Genomic DNA, 17741 nt, shown 5'->3' with positions numbered 1-17741 from the left:
ACTGTGAAGTTCTTTCAAAATAAAAAGTTTTCTAAAAATGGTAATTTGGACTTCATTCAAATAAAGGTAACATTGAAAGAAATAAAGGTCAAGACAGATTGGAAGAAGGTATGTACCATATATGTACCTGGTAAAGGCCTCGTAGGCATGTTATATTAAAAATTGCAACAAATCAATACAAAAAAAATAGAAAATCCAACAGGAAAATAGGCAAAAAACAGATAACATTAAGTCCTGGCAAGGAAATGAAGTAAATGAAATATGCACTGTTGGTAGCAATATAAACTGGTTCAACCACTTTACAAAATCCTTTGGCAATTTCTAAACCCTAGTGTGCTCTGGCTTTATGGCAAAAAAAAACCTCTATTTCTAAACAACCAAAATGCATATTAATAATGAAGTGGAAAAATTATTTATGTGTCCTGCGTTGGTTCACAACCTCAGGAGCTCTCGGGTGAAATGTGGAACTGACTCCTGCACAGAGGGCACAGGAGAGACGGAAGAAAGAGCAGGGACGCTCCACGCAGGTGGGCGGCAGGTGACATAAGTGTAGACGCTTACCTCCAAGGCACTCGTGTCAGAATCTTAAAAGTTTATACAGAGGCCTTAACGGGGTTCAGTCTCCTTCACAGGCCCCCTGGTCTTACCACCTTGCTCTCTCCAGGCTAGTCCTTGAAATGGCTTCAGTGAAAAAACTTGCAAGGCCGGGAGGAGGCGAGGCGCCTCCCACTGGGCGGTGCAGCTCTCTGGTCAGCGGGAAGGCACGTCCTCTCCACGACCTCCTCCCACCTCACCTGGGTTTGTAGTTTATATGTGTCGCACTATGCAAACGGCAGTAACAAAATTATTGCAGATAGGCAACAGCATTATGGCTGAATCTCAAACAATATTGCACTAAAGGATCTAGACACAAAGTCCATTTAAATAAGTAAATACAAAAACAGGCAAATTTTTTCCATGGTGGCAGAAATATGAACAGTGGTTAACTGGGGCAAAGAAGACGTGGTAACAAGAGAACGGGGCTTGGTAGTTTTTATGATACTGGGAGCATTCCACTTCTTTACATGGGTGGTAGTGTGCATCCTCCCTGAAAATTCAGAAAAACTTTTAGGAAAGATATTCACAGAAATTTTATGAAAGTGTCAGTTTTAAATACCATGAATGCCCAACAAGGATATTTTTATTTTTTATGCAAACCTCTAGTGTGTGGACATTAAAAATCATATTTGCAAAAAACACGTAATGTATTAATATAAACATTAATCACTAGGGAAATGATTATCATATATAATTCAATTGTACACTCCAAATGGGGAGAAAAAAGACCTGGAAAGACCCCTATCAAACTCAATGATTTCTTAACAATATACATGTATTACTTATAAATTAGTGGAATATTTTAATGGGGGACAAGGCAATTGAGTTTAATTCCTTACTTAACCAGCTAAACTGAATATATGCTGTGGAAGTAAAAGAAAAAAGTGCTCATTCTGTATTTCTTAACTCCTTTTTATACCAGGGCATGTTTTTCTCTTTCTGTTAGTTTTGTTCTTTTTGGTTTTGTTGGGGGTTGTCTTGTTTTGTTTTATTTTATTTTAGTAAGAACAGAGTACATTCCTTTTACTTTCATTGTCTTGTTTTCCTAAAGAAAGTAGTAAAAGAACAAGTATATTGAAGCCCTGCTTTCTAAGGGTTCAGTGCTCTGCTTCATTGAATTGAAGTCTTCAGGAGTTTTACTTACGTATTTATTGATTCATTCATATTTTTGTCTGTCTGCTGCAGATTTACCAGGACTGCTTGCTGATTGGGTTTACATAATAGACAAAGATTTCTATTTTCCAAAAAGTGAGTTTGGTGACTGGCTGTTGCCTTTCCTATGTGAATCCTCACAACTGTCTTATTAAACCAAATTCAGGAGTTGATTGGGATGGAGATCAAAGACTTAAATGATCCCATAGTTACAAAGTTTTGGCCATTGATAGTTTTAATGGCTTTTTGGCTCAAAATTATGGTCAACATTACATTTTTGTTCCTTTTCAAGTTTCAGATCAAATCAATTTTGTTTCTGAAGAGTACCAACTGCTGTTACTTTTCTTTAGCAATAACATATTTAATCCCATTTGCCCACAGAAATATTTCTAATTTACAGATGGTTTTTATATGCATCCAGATATTCTAATTCTAACCACAGTATTTTGGTGCCTTTCCTCAGTATTGTAGTTATCAGACTATTATTGTATTCTATAATTTACTGACATATAATATTAGGTATTCTCCGAATAGAATAATCCTAATCCATTCCTCTAACAAGAACCTTTATTAGCTCACATACAGGAATTTGCCATATCTTTACTGGTATTTCCCACCTAAGAAGAGTATGCAAATATCAAGAGAATAAACTTTTGAAAGGAGATGCACATGTTTATTACTTGGCAATGCCTTTTTTTTTACTTCTAATTATCAGAAGAAAGAAATCAGAACATGTTTTTCAATTTAAAATTTTAAAGTAGTGATTATCAATTTTAACAGGATTTGATTTAATCCATTATACACTACTATAGAAAAAAGTTGACTTCTAGTTTAAAGTTTTAGAAAGAAATAGAAATTTTAAAAATGGATTTATGCTTAAAACTTATCAAAACGTTCTTCGCTTCAGATTTTTAAATCACCAACATACTTCTAAATATACTTTTCTATATTGTGTACATATTACATATATAAAGAAAACAGAAAGAAAGAAGAGGTTTTATAGGAACCCTCACATAAAAATAAACTTCAGAATCAATTAAAGGCAAATAAGAAGTATTGAACAATGTGTAGTTAAAGAAACTGTGATTTAAAAAAGAAAAGCTTATAGAAAACAAAAATGATAGCACCAAACAGAAAGAACCTAAATTTGAAAATTTTTCACTTCAAGTGGAATATAGCTATCTTAATTCTAGGTCACTTAACTACCCACCTTTACTATAGCTGTTTTAGAATATAGTTATCTATGTACATTGAGAACCACATCAGACAATTTTATGATTATTGTTCTTAACTGTCAAGCATAATTTAAAAACACATGAGGAGAAGAGAAGTCTTATATTTACCCACATATTTACCCTTTCTATTACTCATTCTTCATTCTTCATGTTCAAGTTCCACTCTGTTATCATATCCTTCTGAAGAAAGTTTAGCTAATCATATAAAGCAGATCTGCCAATGATAAAATCTTCTCGTTTTCCTGTACATGAACATGTCTTTCATTTCACCTTCGTTTCTCAAGAATACTTTGCTAAACATAATATTCTGAGTTGAAAATTCTTTTAATTCAGCACTTGAAAAATGTTATCAATTCATTTTGGACCCCATAGTGCCTGAAGAGAAACCAGTTGTCATTTGATAGGTAATGAATCATTTCCCTCTGGCTTCTTTGAAGATTCTTTTCTTTGTATTAGTTGTCAGAAGTTTGATTATGTTGTACTGGACATGAAATTGGTAGGGTTTATCTCTGAGGGTTTGCTCAGACTTTTGCTCTGTATATTTAGGATTTTTTGATACACTGAATAAGTTTTCCCTTATTTTTTAAAAATACATATTCAGCCCCACCTTTTTCTGCTCCTTTTGGAACTGATGACACAAATGTAAGGGCTTTTGTTATTGTTCCACACATTCCTTCCTAAGTCCTGTGCACATTTTCTGTTTTCTCTCTGTTGTTCAAATAAGTTACTTTGTATTGATCTATCTCAAGTTCACTGATTTCTTCCTCTGGCATCTGTATTCTGCTAGTGAGTCTATTCTGTGAAATTTTTATTTTGCTATTACATTCTTTCAGTTTTAAAATTTGATCTGGTACTTCTTTATATAGCCTATTTCCTTACCAAGATTTTCTTTTTTTATTTGTTTTAAAAGTGTTTCTAATTGCTTGTTAGATCATTTTTATTATAGCTGCTTTAAAACTGCTTTGTTTATTCCAACACATATGTTATCTAAGTGTTCTATCTGTTAATTATCTTTTCTCATTCAACTTGAGATTTTCCTGGTTTTTGTTCTGACAAATAATTTGCGCCTCCATCTTAGTGCTCTGACAATTATATTTTGAAACTTTGATTCCTATTTAAATCTTCTACTTTAGAATGGAATCGACCTATTTAGGATAAAACTGCATTTCCTGGCCAGTTTTTGTAGGTTGCAGTTCAATTGTCAATTTAGTTGTACAAATTTTCTTAGTACTCATCCAGTCCACCCTGCTTGTATGCTACCCAGAGGACAGGGCTCCACCCACACACAGTGTCTGAAGCAGGGGGTAGGTAGTGAGGTGGGGGTGGGGGTGAATCTCTGCTCTTGTTTGTGCAGTGCAGGGTGGTAGTTAGGGATTCACAGTGCAAGCTCCATGGTTACTGTGACATAGAAGTGGGAGGGGCACCGTTTAATCATTACATTTCAGAGACAAAAGACAAGGCTCCACTCATAGATTTCCAAGGAGGGCTGACACCTCCCTATTGCAGAGAGAAGATGAAAGACAGAATTCTGTTCACCATGCTTGCAGCCAAAGTGTTTGGTGGGGAGGTGGCTAGATGAGGTCATTATCTTTGAATTATTAACAGGACTCATCGTGATCCAGTCCACTAGTGCACTGAAGAATAAGTAGAATGTATCTGTTGGTGCCTGTGTATGTTTGAGAGAGAGGCGAAGAGATATAGGGGAATTCCACATGAACCATATCTGAGTTGAAGAGACTCAGTGAGGTAGACATGAGCAGATCATGCAAGATACATGTCATGATAGCTAGCTTTTATGAGCTAAAACCACTGACCCCAAGCTATGTCTTCTAACCCCAAGACTAAAATATAGATTACTTTCTTTAAAAGAACCAACACTAAATGGTGAGTGACACAATTTTTCTTGATATGATAACTGCTTTTTCTCTGTGAGTCTTGTCCCCTTGCTTACTCATGCAGATACCTTACAGACACCTGAATGGATGTCCTAACAGGCATACATTCATTAGTCATACACGGACTGTTTTGAAGAACATAGATGCCAAGCTAGTATTATCTTCCATTTTGTAGGCTGCTCAGTGGGAAATGGACCATCAGTGGGGGAAGGGTGGGAGAAGAGACTTTGGACTGACAGTCTTTGTGGTAAATCCTGAGTATGAAGAATCATATTTATTAGTTACCACACAAATACTTGAACTTTTTGAATTACTCCCTCAAAGAGATATTATATTAAAATAATGAGTCTTCAATTTGCTTTTTATTTAGGTAAAAAAAAAAGAGAAAAACAATAATCCTTGTGAAGGCAGTGGAAAGAAAAAGGGCTCTGATGTACCTTAATATTTTAGAATATGTACTTAAGATAAAAACACCAGGAATAAACAGACAGAAAATAGGTTTTTTAGTCTCTACTTATTTTAGTTTAATAAATGTACATTATAATTAATTTATTCACAGACTACATTTATTTTTAAAGTTCTTATGTCCCTGGCACTGTATAGGACACACGAGTGGTGCAGTGGAACACAACATCACTTACCTAAGGAGTAGAAGCATGACTACTCACTGAAGGCGCCAGCAGAATGATCAATCCCTTGAAACATGCTGTCTTCTCTTCCGATCAACTACTCTGGATATGGTGATTATTAGCTTTTCCATAAGGACCTCCATTAAATTTTTCCATATCTGAAGATTATAAATAGCACTGCAACAATAGTTATTATAATTATCTCCTAGGTTATATTCATATGTACTATAATAAAGCTATTATTATTTATTATAACAAAATGCTTATATGATAAAATACAATAATATAAAATATTATAATAGGTTATTATTAACCTATTATAATCTATTATAAACCTATAACCTAATAAACCCATTATAATAAAATGCTTGAACTGGATTATAATGAAATAAATGTATATTGTATGTCTATTAGGAACATTAAAATATTATTGTTATTTCAATTTTGCGGACTTAAAACTAAAGGATATGAGTTAAAACACTCAAGCCTCTTCCTAATCTGGAAAAAATAACTGGCATATCTCTTCTAGAGTTTTATCTTATTAACTAGCCTAAGCACCTACTCAATTGCCAAGGCAGAAGTCTGGGAAAAATTCCTGCTCTTTACACGTGTTGGTTTTGAAATTTGTGCTTCTCCATGGAAGATAATTAGTTAGATGTCTGCTTACCTTCTACCTTCAGAGCCAGGAAAATGCAATGGTTAAGAGCACAGGCTGTAAGCCCCACCACCCGATGCCATAGCCCACATTCTCCACTTCCAGCTGTCTCACCTTAGACCAGTCACATCATCTCTTTGGAATTCCCCTTCGCCATCCATAAGAAGCAGATGAAAGTAGCTGTGTCTACCTCACTGAGGATTAAATTACTTAAGACATAGAAATTGCCTTGTATATGGTACCCAACAGCTACTAGTATCTGCTCTCTTGTGCTTCTATTTTCTTTATTTGCATACTTCTAATAATTTCACCCTATTTTCTATTGATAAGTAGTTATTCAATGCTTAACCGTCTTTGTAAGATAATGGCATATTGTATTTTTCAGTAATAGTTGGTTTCTTCCATCATACTCAGACGTATGTGCTGTGTGCCATTTTGAACTGAACATTCCTTTTAAAGACTTTTATAATTTCTTGGATTTCTCCTTTCATATGTTCAGATTACTTTGTGTGTCACTCTTTTTCCTTAAATTTGCCACTCTAAGATGTCAGGAACCATGTTTGTTCTCTTCTCCTGCCCCAATGTCTAAGAAAGAACCTGCTACTGAGGAGGAACTCAGTGAAAGAGTGAGCTAAAGGAATACATGAATTAACATATTGAAAAAGAAAGGTTTGTGAAGATAAAGACAGACCTTATCCTCAACCAGCAAAACCAGTCTCTCAGGGATTGACAGTCCACCACAGTCATCCTGTGTGGCTGGTAAACACCTGTAAATGGAAAAAAGAAAGAGACAAACATTTAGGAATGCCAGGGTAGTTCATTTACATCCATCACTTTAATCTCACCCAACTGCCTTATAAATTCCTTTATCTTACTTTTCTCATATCAGGCCTTTAAGGCTCAAAAGGGGTTGTGATGGATAGGTGATGGTGACACACAGGGGATGGGTTGAAGCCCATATGCCAATCAGCCCTTGTATAACCAGCTCATGCTGCCACCCACCATGCTGCAGGGCTAACCAGAAAGTGAGACATCATATGCACCAGGTTAGGACTGTATATTCAGCTTTCTCCAGTGGGTCCTCTGTTGGAAATGGTGCAAAAATTAGGCAAATTGTCAATAATCAAGACACAGACATTTGGAACCCATTTCTATGGGGTGTACTGTTTCATTTTCTGGATTGGTCGACACAGACCATAAATTGGCTTCCTGATTGCAGGTTGCTGTGAGTTGTGAGGCAGACTTCTGTTCCCACATGTTGTCTGGCCATTCCTCATTCGTGTATCCAGCCTCTCATTATGCATATCAGGAAAAGCAGATGATGGGTAAGAGTGATCAGAACATAGTACTAGACTTTTTAACTAATATGAAAAATGGAGTGAAGGATGTTAACCATCCCTGGGACCACCTCACATGGTATATCGGTATGACAATCAAAGAGTTTGGCAAAGGTTTGGCTCTATATTGTAAACTAAATTGATGAATGTCCCAAAAGATTAACCAAAAGGTGACTCACATTACTGAAAATCACAGAATTTAGAAAAGTGGACTATCATGAGGAAAGCACGTCCAGTACCTCTATTAAACAAGAAAAAATGTAGCCTTGATAAATTGCTACCCACATATTGGGGTTTTGGTTAGTAGGGTATGAAAAATCTATTATCATAATAAGTAGGTTCAGAAGAATCAGAAGGTGGCTATAACCCAGTGATGGTAGGTGAAATGAGGTGGGACAATTAGGGGCAGCAAAGGGGATCAGCGATTAGAGATGAATATAGCAATCCAGGGTGTCCATGCTGTGCATGACAGGAGGTGACTTCTGATCAGTGACAGAGAGAGCAGTTTGCATTAATCCCAATGGCTGAGAGGCAGCGACTGCTGGAATACTATAGTCATACTTGGCCTGCCAACTGGAAGAGCCCAGCCTACAGGCTGAAAAATCAGTGCTTAGCTTTGGCAGCTCTGACATGGAGGAGACAGGATAATAATTCTGTGGTTAAAGATCCAATCTAATAACTTCAGGAGCACCAGTTGCCAATAATGATGTTTCCTCCTGAGGCCATAGCCCCATTTTGACATATCACAGTGGCGGCAGTTTCCCTGCCTGAAATGGTAGCATCTCCTTGGCTCTATGCTTGTGCAAAGATCTCAGAGGATTTCAGGATTTCCACAGTTTCTGTCAACTCCTGTAGTAACATCAACTCCCATGTCATCTTAGTGTCACTTTCTCAAAATTGGCCCATCAAGGCAAGTCTGGTTGTCAGAAGGCTTCTTCAAGATCTATTAGGACATGTATTCAGAGTCCCCTGGACATGCAGTGTGCAATCAACCTTGGTCCTGTGGCCAGGATTTCTGGACTCCAATGTAGGCTGGTGTTTATGAGTCTATGAGGAAAATGAGTAAGAATATGTCAAATTATCATTAACCATATAATCTAGAGATATTGAGGTAGTCATAGCTGTCAGAAATACCGATAGTTTTGGATACTGAATATTTAAAACTGTTAGAACTCAATTTGATGCTTCTAATATTTGAAGAATAACTATGTGAGAAGCACAAAGCTAGCCATTGAGGACACAATGTTGAAAAAAGAAATACAACTTATTCTTCCCTCCTAGAACTAAAATACCATACAGTGTGCCATTATATTTCTTAATATAAGAACAATTCAGATTATATAAGAATTAAAAAGTAAAAAATAAGTTTAAAAGCATGAAAACATAGTACAGCTATACAAAATGTACATACTTTCATTTAATTCTATAAACTTTTTTGAATATATATTGAGAACATGTATCTGCATCGATACAAAGTCACCTATAATACAGTATTATTTGTGTGTGTGTGTATTCAATATTATGGACAATTTAAAATATCTATATAAAATGGACATACATAATTTTAAATGCTTCCATTATTACAAAGAATATAAATTCTATAAACATTAAAATTAACAAGCTGGAAAATTAAAAGCAAATTGAGTTTAGGTAAGGAAGAAAAAATCTATAAACAGAAAAGCAGAAGTTAATTTTAAAGCAAAAATAAAAGCATAAAAAAGCAAAGACTGAGCATTATAACAAAAGACTAAACAAATAGAATCTAAAATAATATAACCAAATGCATTTGACAATGACATTGAGGGGAATACTATGAATAAACCAGAGAAATCAAAAAGTTTGAGAGAAACACTTCAATGGATTTATGCTTTTATACTTAAAATTTAATGAAATGTATATCCAAAATTAATCCAAAATTTATTTTAAAAGCTCTAAGGAACAAGTTTCCCTAGGAATAAACTTTAAACTTGTTTTAAAGCAGCCTTAAGCATAGTGAGTCCACTCAGAAGATTTTGTGAGTAAGTATTAAGATAACATCAAGAAACAGATACCATCTATGGTTCTTGGTGTGTTTTACCGCAGAGAGCAAAAAAGAAACGTCTCCATTTATTTTACAAGCTAGATTAACTTTGATGTCAAAACCTAGCAAATACAGCATTTTTTGAGATCACGATCTGAAAAAGTTGGATTGCTTCCTTCCTATGGCCATTTCTACATTTCTGTTACCTCAGAACTACAACTAGTCTCCCCTACTCGTTAATTCTTCAGGTCTTTGTATTGCTACATAAGATCTGGCAACACTTCAAATGTCTAAGTTGGGTTGTTTATTTTTTCAAATATACTTTTGTCAAATACGTGACATCTCTCTTATTCATTACCCTTTTTATGGAGAAAACAAATTGTACAACCTGACTTGACCACCAGCTAGCCATTTGCCTTTGGGCCAATTATTATTTTTCTGCCTCCTGGTAAATAAGAAGCTATAATACACCTTCTCTATGATTCTTATTCCACGACTCCAAAGAGCAGCCACAGTTACTAGTAAGTCCATTATTTACACGACTGAAAGGTGTGGGCCTTATCTAACAGAATGGACAAGAAGAAATCAAAGAATACTTTAAAAATCAGAAAATCAAAGAATGTCAACCCTCAAATATTTCTCTGGGACTAAAGAATTTAGCAGTGTGCAAAAGGCACAACAGTATTATGCTGAAGCATAATACTCACTGAAACAATGTTATGTTGAAGTATAGTAAATACACTGAAACATAGGCAAAGAAGTTTGTTACACATCTCATTCCTCCTTTCCTCTTTTATTCTAACTAGAAACTAATACTTCATAACTATGGTGAATATAAACATTGCCTATAACTGAGATTGGCTGTGTGCAGGGGAACAGCAGACAAAATTATTTCCAGGCAGTTACTGTCACGGCAGAATCTTAAGGCAGCATTCCCATAAATTCTGTAACTCTAAGTGAGGGTTTTGTGCATAATGTGGAGCTTGAGGAAAATAAGAAAGACATCTTTCCCTTAAGCTTAGAAGTGATATTTTCTATGAATGCTTGATTTCCAAAGGGACCCTGAGCGCAGAATGGTCCATTTTATGGTGTCTTCTGTTTGCATAGGCCCACTCTAAAGAAACACATATCAACTGAATAAGAGCAGTATACAGCAATTGTTTCCATATCTTTCCCCTGAGACTAGCACAGAAAATCAAATAAATTGTCTAGCAATCAACAAATCATAACTCGGTCTTAAATTTCTAAATTGCTTTTGGGAAATGATAAATGTTGTCTCTGAGTTTTTAATGATATGAAATTCTTCCTTAATGATGAATTCATAGATCAAATCTTTTGAATTTTTTGAAGATTTTTTAAGCTGTTGTTAGTAATTTTTTAGTATTAAAATTTTTGAATGACTCAACATTGAAATCTAAATTAATTTGGCCCAGGAACTGAACAACTGATTGATGAAAGCATAGCATTATTTCCTATTGTCTTAAATTTACTGGAAAAGTTATGATTTGTTTAGGTCATTCATCATAATTAGTAGAGTGCCAGTAATATAATGCACACTAAGTTATTTTCAGGCACATACATACATGTTGTACACACATATATACAAATGAATAAAATAGGTCTAGACATTAAATATATGTGCTTGCATATAGAATGAAAAAGAATAATACCTTTTATTAAATGCTGGGTAATTGGATCAAACCAAAGAATTAAGTGACATTTATTTTTTTTCTTTTTTCAACAAAATATTTCTAAAATGCTTTATAGAATAGTCCAGGTTTTATAATTACATATAATGATATATAATAATATATCTTAATATAATTTTGAAAATACAAAAAACTTGTATAATACAAGAGTGGAATAAATGGTAATTATTAAATCAATATAAAATATGGAAATAGTTATTAAAAATTAAGTGAAATTATATTATACAGGAAGGTATGGTACTAATATTGTTTCTACTAGAAAGGGGCTCTTTGGCTGTTCTGCATTCTAAAGTCTTACCTTAGATTTAGCATAGGCCTTAGAGCTTCCTTAGAGGATGTCATGGGAGCAAAGAATGATGTATTTGGTGCTTAGAGTATGAAAAATACATTAGCTGCTGCTGTGGAGAAGGGAACCAAGATAACGGGTTCAACAGAGGGTCCTTCTGCAATGCAAACACTCTGGGGAAGGAGGACCGTGGAGAATGGGAAGAACCGATGTGGTGAGTGTGGCACAGTTCGGCCCTGGGTAACTCGGTTGGAGAGAGCTGGGGAGGCACAGGAAGAGCTGTGCTATCTAGGATCAGTACAAGGATGTCCAGGGCCTTTCTGATTAAAAAGCGGATCTCCTCCCAGAACAAGGTACTCTCTCTGTGTTCTGGGATTACCCAGGATAGGGAAAAAGCCCAGACGGACTGAGACTGAACTATTTTCCCTGACCAGGCATTTATGGTTTGAGACAGATTTAATTTGATGGAGACAAATTCAATGCAAACAACCCAGTGGTGAATTTCATGTCTGTTACACTAGGTGGATGGAATTTTGTCAGAATGTTTTCCTCTATTTATCAAGCTTTTTGTACATGTGATTTAAACTACTGGTACTATAATTGCTCTCATTTACTAAGTGCCTGCTTTGTGTCAGATGATATACACCTACCTGCCACTCTCATCCTTCCTGCACCGTAGGAAGCATCTTTACTGAGGTTCAGAGAGTGTTCTTCTGGTTATCTATTGACACATAACAAATCACCCCCAAATTTAGTGGCTTAAAAAAACAATACTCACTGTATTGTCTCATTTGCACTCTGTGATTCCAGAATTCAGACAGAGCACAGCTGGGTGGTTACAGCTCAGGTCTGCATCCGTTGTTGCTAAAGGGTAGCTAGAGCTGGAACTAGAAAATAGTAGTAGTGCAGAGGGCGGCCAGGCCCCACTGTCTCCTCACGCAGTTGGTCTTAGAGTCTACCTGCGATTCTCTTAAGGTCGGCTAATTTAGGCTTCCTGACAAGTCAGCAGACAATGTAGCAAACTGCTCATGGGGGGGCAGCCAAAACCTTCAAGGGTGAATATTCAAGCAAACAGCAAAGAAACTCCCCTGCCTCTCTCTGTGGCTCCACACCATCATGAAAGCTGGCCCATTTTCAAGGGGAGGACATACAAATCCCTCTTCTTGATAGGAGGAATGCAAAAGAATCTGTGGGGATGTTTTTAAAGTGCCACAGAGAGTACCCGGAGAGCGGGTGGTGGACTCCAGGTCTTTAAGAATCCACGGTTCTTCCAAGCCAAGCATTTCTCCATTTTGATGTGATCAAGTGGGATTAAGAAATAAAGTGAAAATGCTAGATAAAACCATCATTTCTTAGTAGTAAGTCCAGTTGGAGCATGTTCCCTAATAAGTTTGAAAAAAAATTGCCAGCAATAGTGCCAGCTGCAGAAGTAACCCAGCATTGCATGATTAAGTTTTGTCTTTGTTACCCCAAATAATATATTGCAAACTCAATACGTATGCTCTGAATCACAGGGTAATTTATTAAAACTTTTAACAGAAAAGGTCTCAAAATACATGGTTCTTCTCTTCTTGCCATTGTCTAGTCCCTATTCTTCCCAGTTGTGCATTTGATTTCCTGCTTCTTTTCAATCCCTAAAAGAAGCAGCATTCAAATCATTCTTTTGTATTCTCTGCCTTTGTGATTAATGGCAGTTTAAGTTGGTACACAGCCACAATAAGTAATAGAATTTAATTTCACTATAAATTTTTAAATTGCAAAGGGGAAACAACAGAAGGCCCCCTTTGTGGGAGAGCAATGTCAAGCAAATGAATGATTTCTCCACAGTAGAAAAGTAACTCAGCAATGACTATTTGTCATTTCTTGTCAGAGGCGAGCAGGTGAGGCATTCAGGAGTAATTTACAAACTTGTGAGTTCCTGCCCATTGTGCACCGACTGCTCCCTCAGTCTCTATCTGTCTGATAGAACAGAACAATAGCTTCAGCCTGGCCGCTGTTACTCCCTTTCTTAACTACCATGCATATAATTACCTGCATTGAAACTTTCTCTTGAGACTCTTAGTTTTTCTTATAGAAAAAGCATATGCCAGACTTTGTTTTTGTGCTTATAAACTTTTTGGTTCCTTATTTGCAACCTGTTATGCCTCATTATATTTTTACCCTTAATTGTTTGTTCTTGAGAACTGGGTCACTAGATTGAGAAATGTCATTTACTTCATGGAAAACAAAGAAATTTCACTCACCTCATGAAAATATAGTTAAGACTACATGGACTCTGAGGAAAATATAAAGCCATGTTATAAAAGAATGCAAAATGTTTTTTCTTATTATGATGGAAAGTATGCAAAAATATATGTAAGCTTGAGTGAACAGTAAACATGATATGCAAATTTAAAGCAGTTTTCAGGAACGTATCTATTAAACTGATGGACATCAGTAGCCCTACTCACATCTCACAGATAAGGACATGATTGCACAGACCATGGATAGGTTTATTCATAATATCACAGCACAATATTAGGCATAAAGACAAGCCACAATGAATATTTAATTTTACCAGTGGCTGATTGAGTCACGGGGCCATGACCCCATTTTTAAAAATGGAAGAGTGAATATCGGAAATCTAATTTATGATAAATGTCGACTTTTTTCTTGTGGTATTGGATACAGTCATGGAGGAAGGCATATCTGCACATATCAGTTCACTTCTCCGCCCCATGTGATGCTTAATGGGAGTGCAAAGAAGGCAAAGCGAGTAACTGCACACATCAGCGTAAATAGGAAAGATGGAGCAGTATGGCCACCAGAGACAGGCAAGAGAGGTACTTTAAAATACACAGATTTATGAACAAATGTGCCTTACTTTTAAACAAACAAAGAGCCCTGGAATGAGACCACTAGTGGGAATTATGAATAATGGTGCTCTTCCCCACTCAGCAATAACAATTTGAGAAAGAGAAAGGACTGCAGCTTTACTGCATAAAGCCTTTCCAGAAACGCTTGGGACTCCCACAGACACATAACTAACTAGTCGAGGATAGAACTGGAGAACAGCTGGGATACAGGACCTCTGGTCCCTTACTCATTTTGTTTTATCATTTTTGCTTCTACACTGGAGCCATCCCAACACCACATCTACCGGAAACAAGACATGACAAAAGGCGTAGATGATTCCTGAGCACAAATGATTCTGTCCACGTACACATACACACGCATGTACAGAGAGAGACATTCAGTTTTGTATTAAATCCTTCGATTTTTCCATTTGAGTTGTACATTCCACAGTAAATGTATTTTGCATTTTCCAAACAGAAATAGGGTGGCTAGATTTACATATCCCTTAACGAAACAATCTTTCTAGGCAGGGGCTCATTTATGTTTGTTTTCATTTCTTTGGATCAACAGGATCTAGAATATATCCTGGCATATAGTAGCTTTCCAAGACACAATAACTAAAATAATGACACACTTCCTAGTATCTACACTTATGCACCAAATACCACTCAGAATGATTTACAAAACAACTTTGCACTGCAGGCAGAAGCTTCGATGTGTGTCTGGGCAAATTTTAGTGTCAGGTAGCACGTGGCATTCCTCTGCCTCTCTCCTTCTTGTTGCATCCAATACATTGTAAGGGCTTAGTCACTCTTACAATAGACTCAGGCCTTGTCCAGCCAAATTATATAAGGAAGCATGGCCTGCTAACTATCTATTGCTACAAAACAAGTATTATCTGAGAATTAATGACCACAGTTTAAAACAATGAATGTTTATTTTCTCACACATTTTCTGAGTCAAGAATCCAAGAGGGGCCTAGCTAGGTGATTCAAACTCAGAACCGTCTGTGGTTGGTCAAGGCTGCTGTCACTGGTGGTCTAACAAGTGCTAAGGGATTTGCTTCCAGGATGGTAGCCTGCAAGGCTGTCAGCTTGGGCCTCACCTTTTTATTCGGTACCTGGCCCTAGGGCTCTTGCTCAGTGTGCCTCTGCACAAGGCTGCTTGAGCATGCTCATTGCAGGCCTGCTGTCAGGTAATCCAAGACAGAGAGGGAGGGCAAAGACACCACCAGTCTTCTATGACTTAAGTTTGGACATCACCCATGCTCTCTTCTGCCACATGGTATTTGTTAAGAGAAGTCCTTAAATACAGCTTACATTTAGATGGAGGGGAATTATGCTCCCCTTTTTGAAGACAGTATCATGGAATCTGCAAATGTAATGTTAAATAACGACAATAGGATCGCACGTCTTTCCAAGTTGTTTATCAGATGGGATTATGTGTGCCTCTTTAAATATACACATATTACGTTGAGGACTTTTTAAAGAAGATCATTTGCATTTTTGTGAGAGGTAGTTGGAAATCTAAATGCAACTCTGATGCCCCACACCAGAAAAGATGCTAAGCATACTAAAGAAGAAGATATTGGCACAGAGGAGGAGGAGAGGTCTGGCACTAAGGGAGGAGCCCATGTTAATAGGCATAATACATGCACACGCAATATCGCACACACAGCCTATCTGCCTCCACTCCCACCCCAGGTCCCAGTACCTGGATTCTGGAGAGAGTTAGTCACCACCACAGACTACCATTGCCCTCTGATTCACCCACACGCCAGAAGGAAGGGATAAAATACAAAAGACACAATCATTTTTCTGTGACTGCCAACTACTGACTGAATGTCCTCCTGATACTCTAGTCCTTACCCCAGTGTGTCACAGATCAATCCCACAGCCCAGCGTCAGATCTACCACCCACATTTTCTGTGAGCTGGAAGCCTGCCAACAGCCATTACAAACGCGGAGGTCATCTACCTATAAAATACTTTATATGGGTATAGTTGGCTGGATGAATCTTATGTTTGAAATTGCCCTGTGTCACTAAACAAACACAAAAGTAACTTGTAGAATTACCTGAACACATTACTGCTTTTAAAAGCTTTGTTTTTATGAAATGTCTCCAGGATCCTGGGCCACTAATGCTGTGATTTTATGAGTCGATGAAAATACAAACAGAGGAATATCGACCTTGGCATATATGCACATTTTTCCTTACTTGTGAATATCCTCCCAGGGTTCTCTGACAGCATTTGGGGAATGAAATGTTTTCATCATTTAAATTTCTCTGCTACAACTCTGTTATTTACCATAGGGGTCCAAGTTACTGCTGAGTTTTGTCCCATAATTAGAGATGTGTGAAGCAGAACAAAAAGCAAAGTCTCATTCATACGATATAGAATACCTCCTGTGATGGGAAGTTCACCAAATTAAGGGTCTCACCCTTTATCAACTATTAAAAGGAAATGTTGTATTCAGTACATTTTGGAAAGATGAGTAAATCACTTACCTCACAAGGTTGTTTTGGGAATTAAATGCAATAATGTCTCTAAATTGCTTATCTTGTTCCCTGATACATGGTAAGCATTCACTAAGTAGTGTGAGAAGTAGTTTTTGTGTATTACTTTATTTCATTCAAAGATACGAAGGATTAGCTTTACAGAGAGGAATGGAATGGTTAAACAATGACGATTAATCATTGTTTAACCTTTATAGCTTTGAGGGATCTTAGATGCAATTTATATTTTTACCCTTTAAATAAATCATTCCCAAGATCGATGCATTTACATATATTCTAGATGCAGTGTGACTCAAATGCTGGCCCGTGGACTGGTGTAGTCTGAAAAATGTGTTTCTGGTCCATAAAGAAATAACTACAGAAATTGAGAATAACTTTTAGAAATGTATAGCGCAAACTGACCTTGCCATGTCATTTGATCATGTGATTAGTGGACTTGTCTTGTACAGGGGATTATATAAAAGTATCAATCTGTGACAAGTTTGAAAGTATATAAAAACTGAACCCTTACCATAGAAATTTGAGAAATGCTGCTCCAGAGCAGGCCCAGGGTATTCCAAGGCCTTTCTCAGAGTGAACTGTCCAAGTCTTTCTTCATAATAAAGGGTTCAGAATGTACATGCGGTTGCTAAAGAACCAAAATAGAACATCTAATTTTATTTAATCCCATTTTCTCAAAATTGTGAAGAAGGTAGCATCAAGGAGCCACTATTAAAAGAATCCAATATGTCAAAAACTGATTACAGAAATCAGTAATCCAACAGGCAAGCAAGAGACAAATGACCAGTTACTGTGCTCAGATTTTCATCAAAACAGAGGCAAGGAATCCACCTAAAAATCATAAGTGCCAGAATAAGAAGGGAGCTGGATGCCA

The 17741-nt window shown here is 36.7% G+C and overlaps 1 long non-coding RNA gene across 1 annotated transcript; it reads right to left on the bottom strand.

Annotated features, from left to right (window-relative positions):
* Positions 1 to 609: 609 nt before the first annotated feature.
* Positions 610 to 12480, bottom strand: LOC118935063 (uncharacterized). Its single transcript, XR_005033666.2, has 3 exons — positions 12294 to 12480; positions 6855 to 6930; positions 610 to 821 (listed from the first exon to the last, which is right to left on the bottom strand). It is a non-coding gene; the product is annotated as an uncharacterized LOC118935063 (long non-coding RNA).
* Between the last annotated feature and the right edge of the window lie 5261 nt (positions 12481 to 17741).

Source organism: Manis pentadactyla, chromosome 2, assembly GCF_030020395.1.
Source record: "Manis pentadactyla isolate mManPen7 chromosome 2, mManPen7.hap1, whole genome shotgun sequence".
NCBI lineage: Eukaryota > Metazoa > Chordata > Mammalia > Pholidota > Manidae > Manis > Manis pentadactyla.
This window is presented reverse-complemented; position numbering and strand designations above follow the sequence as displayed.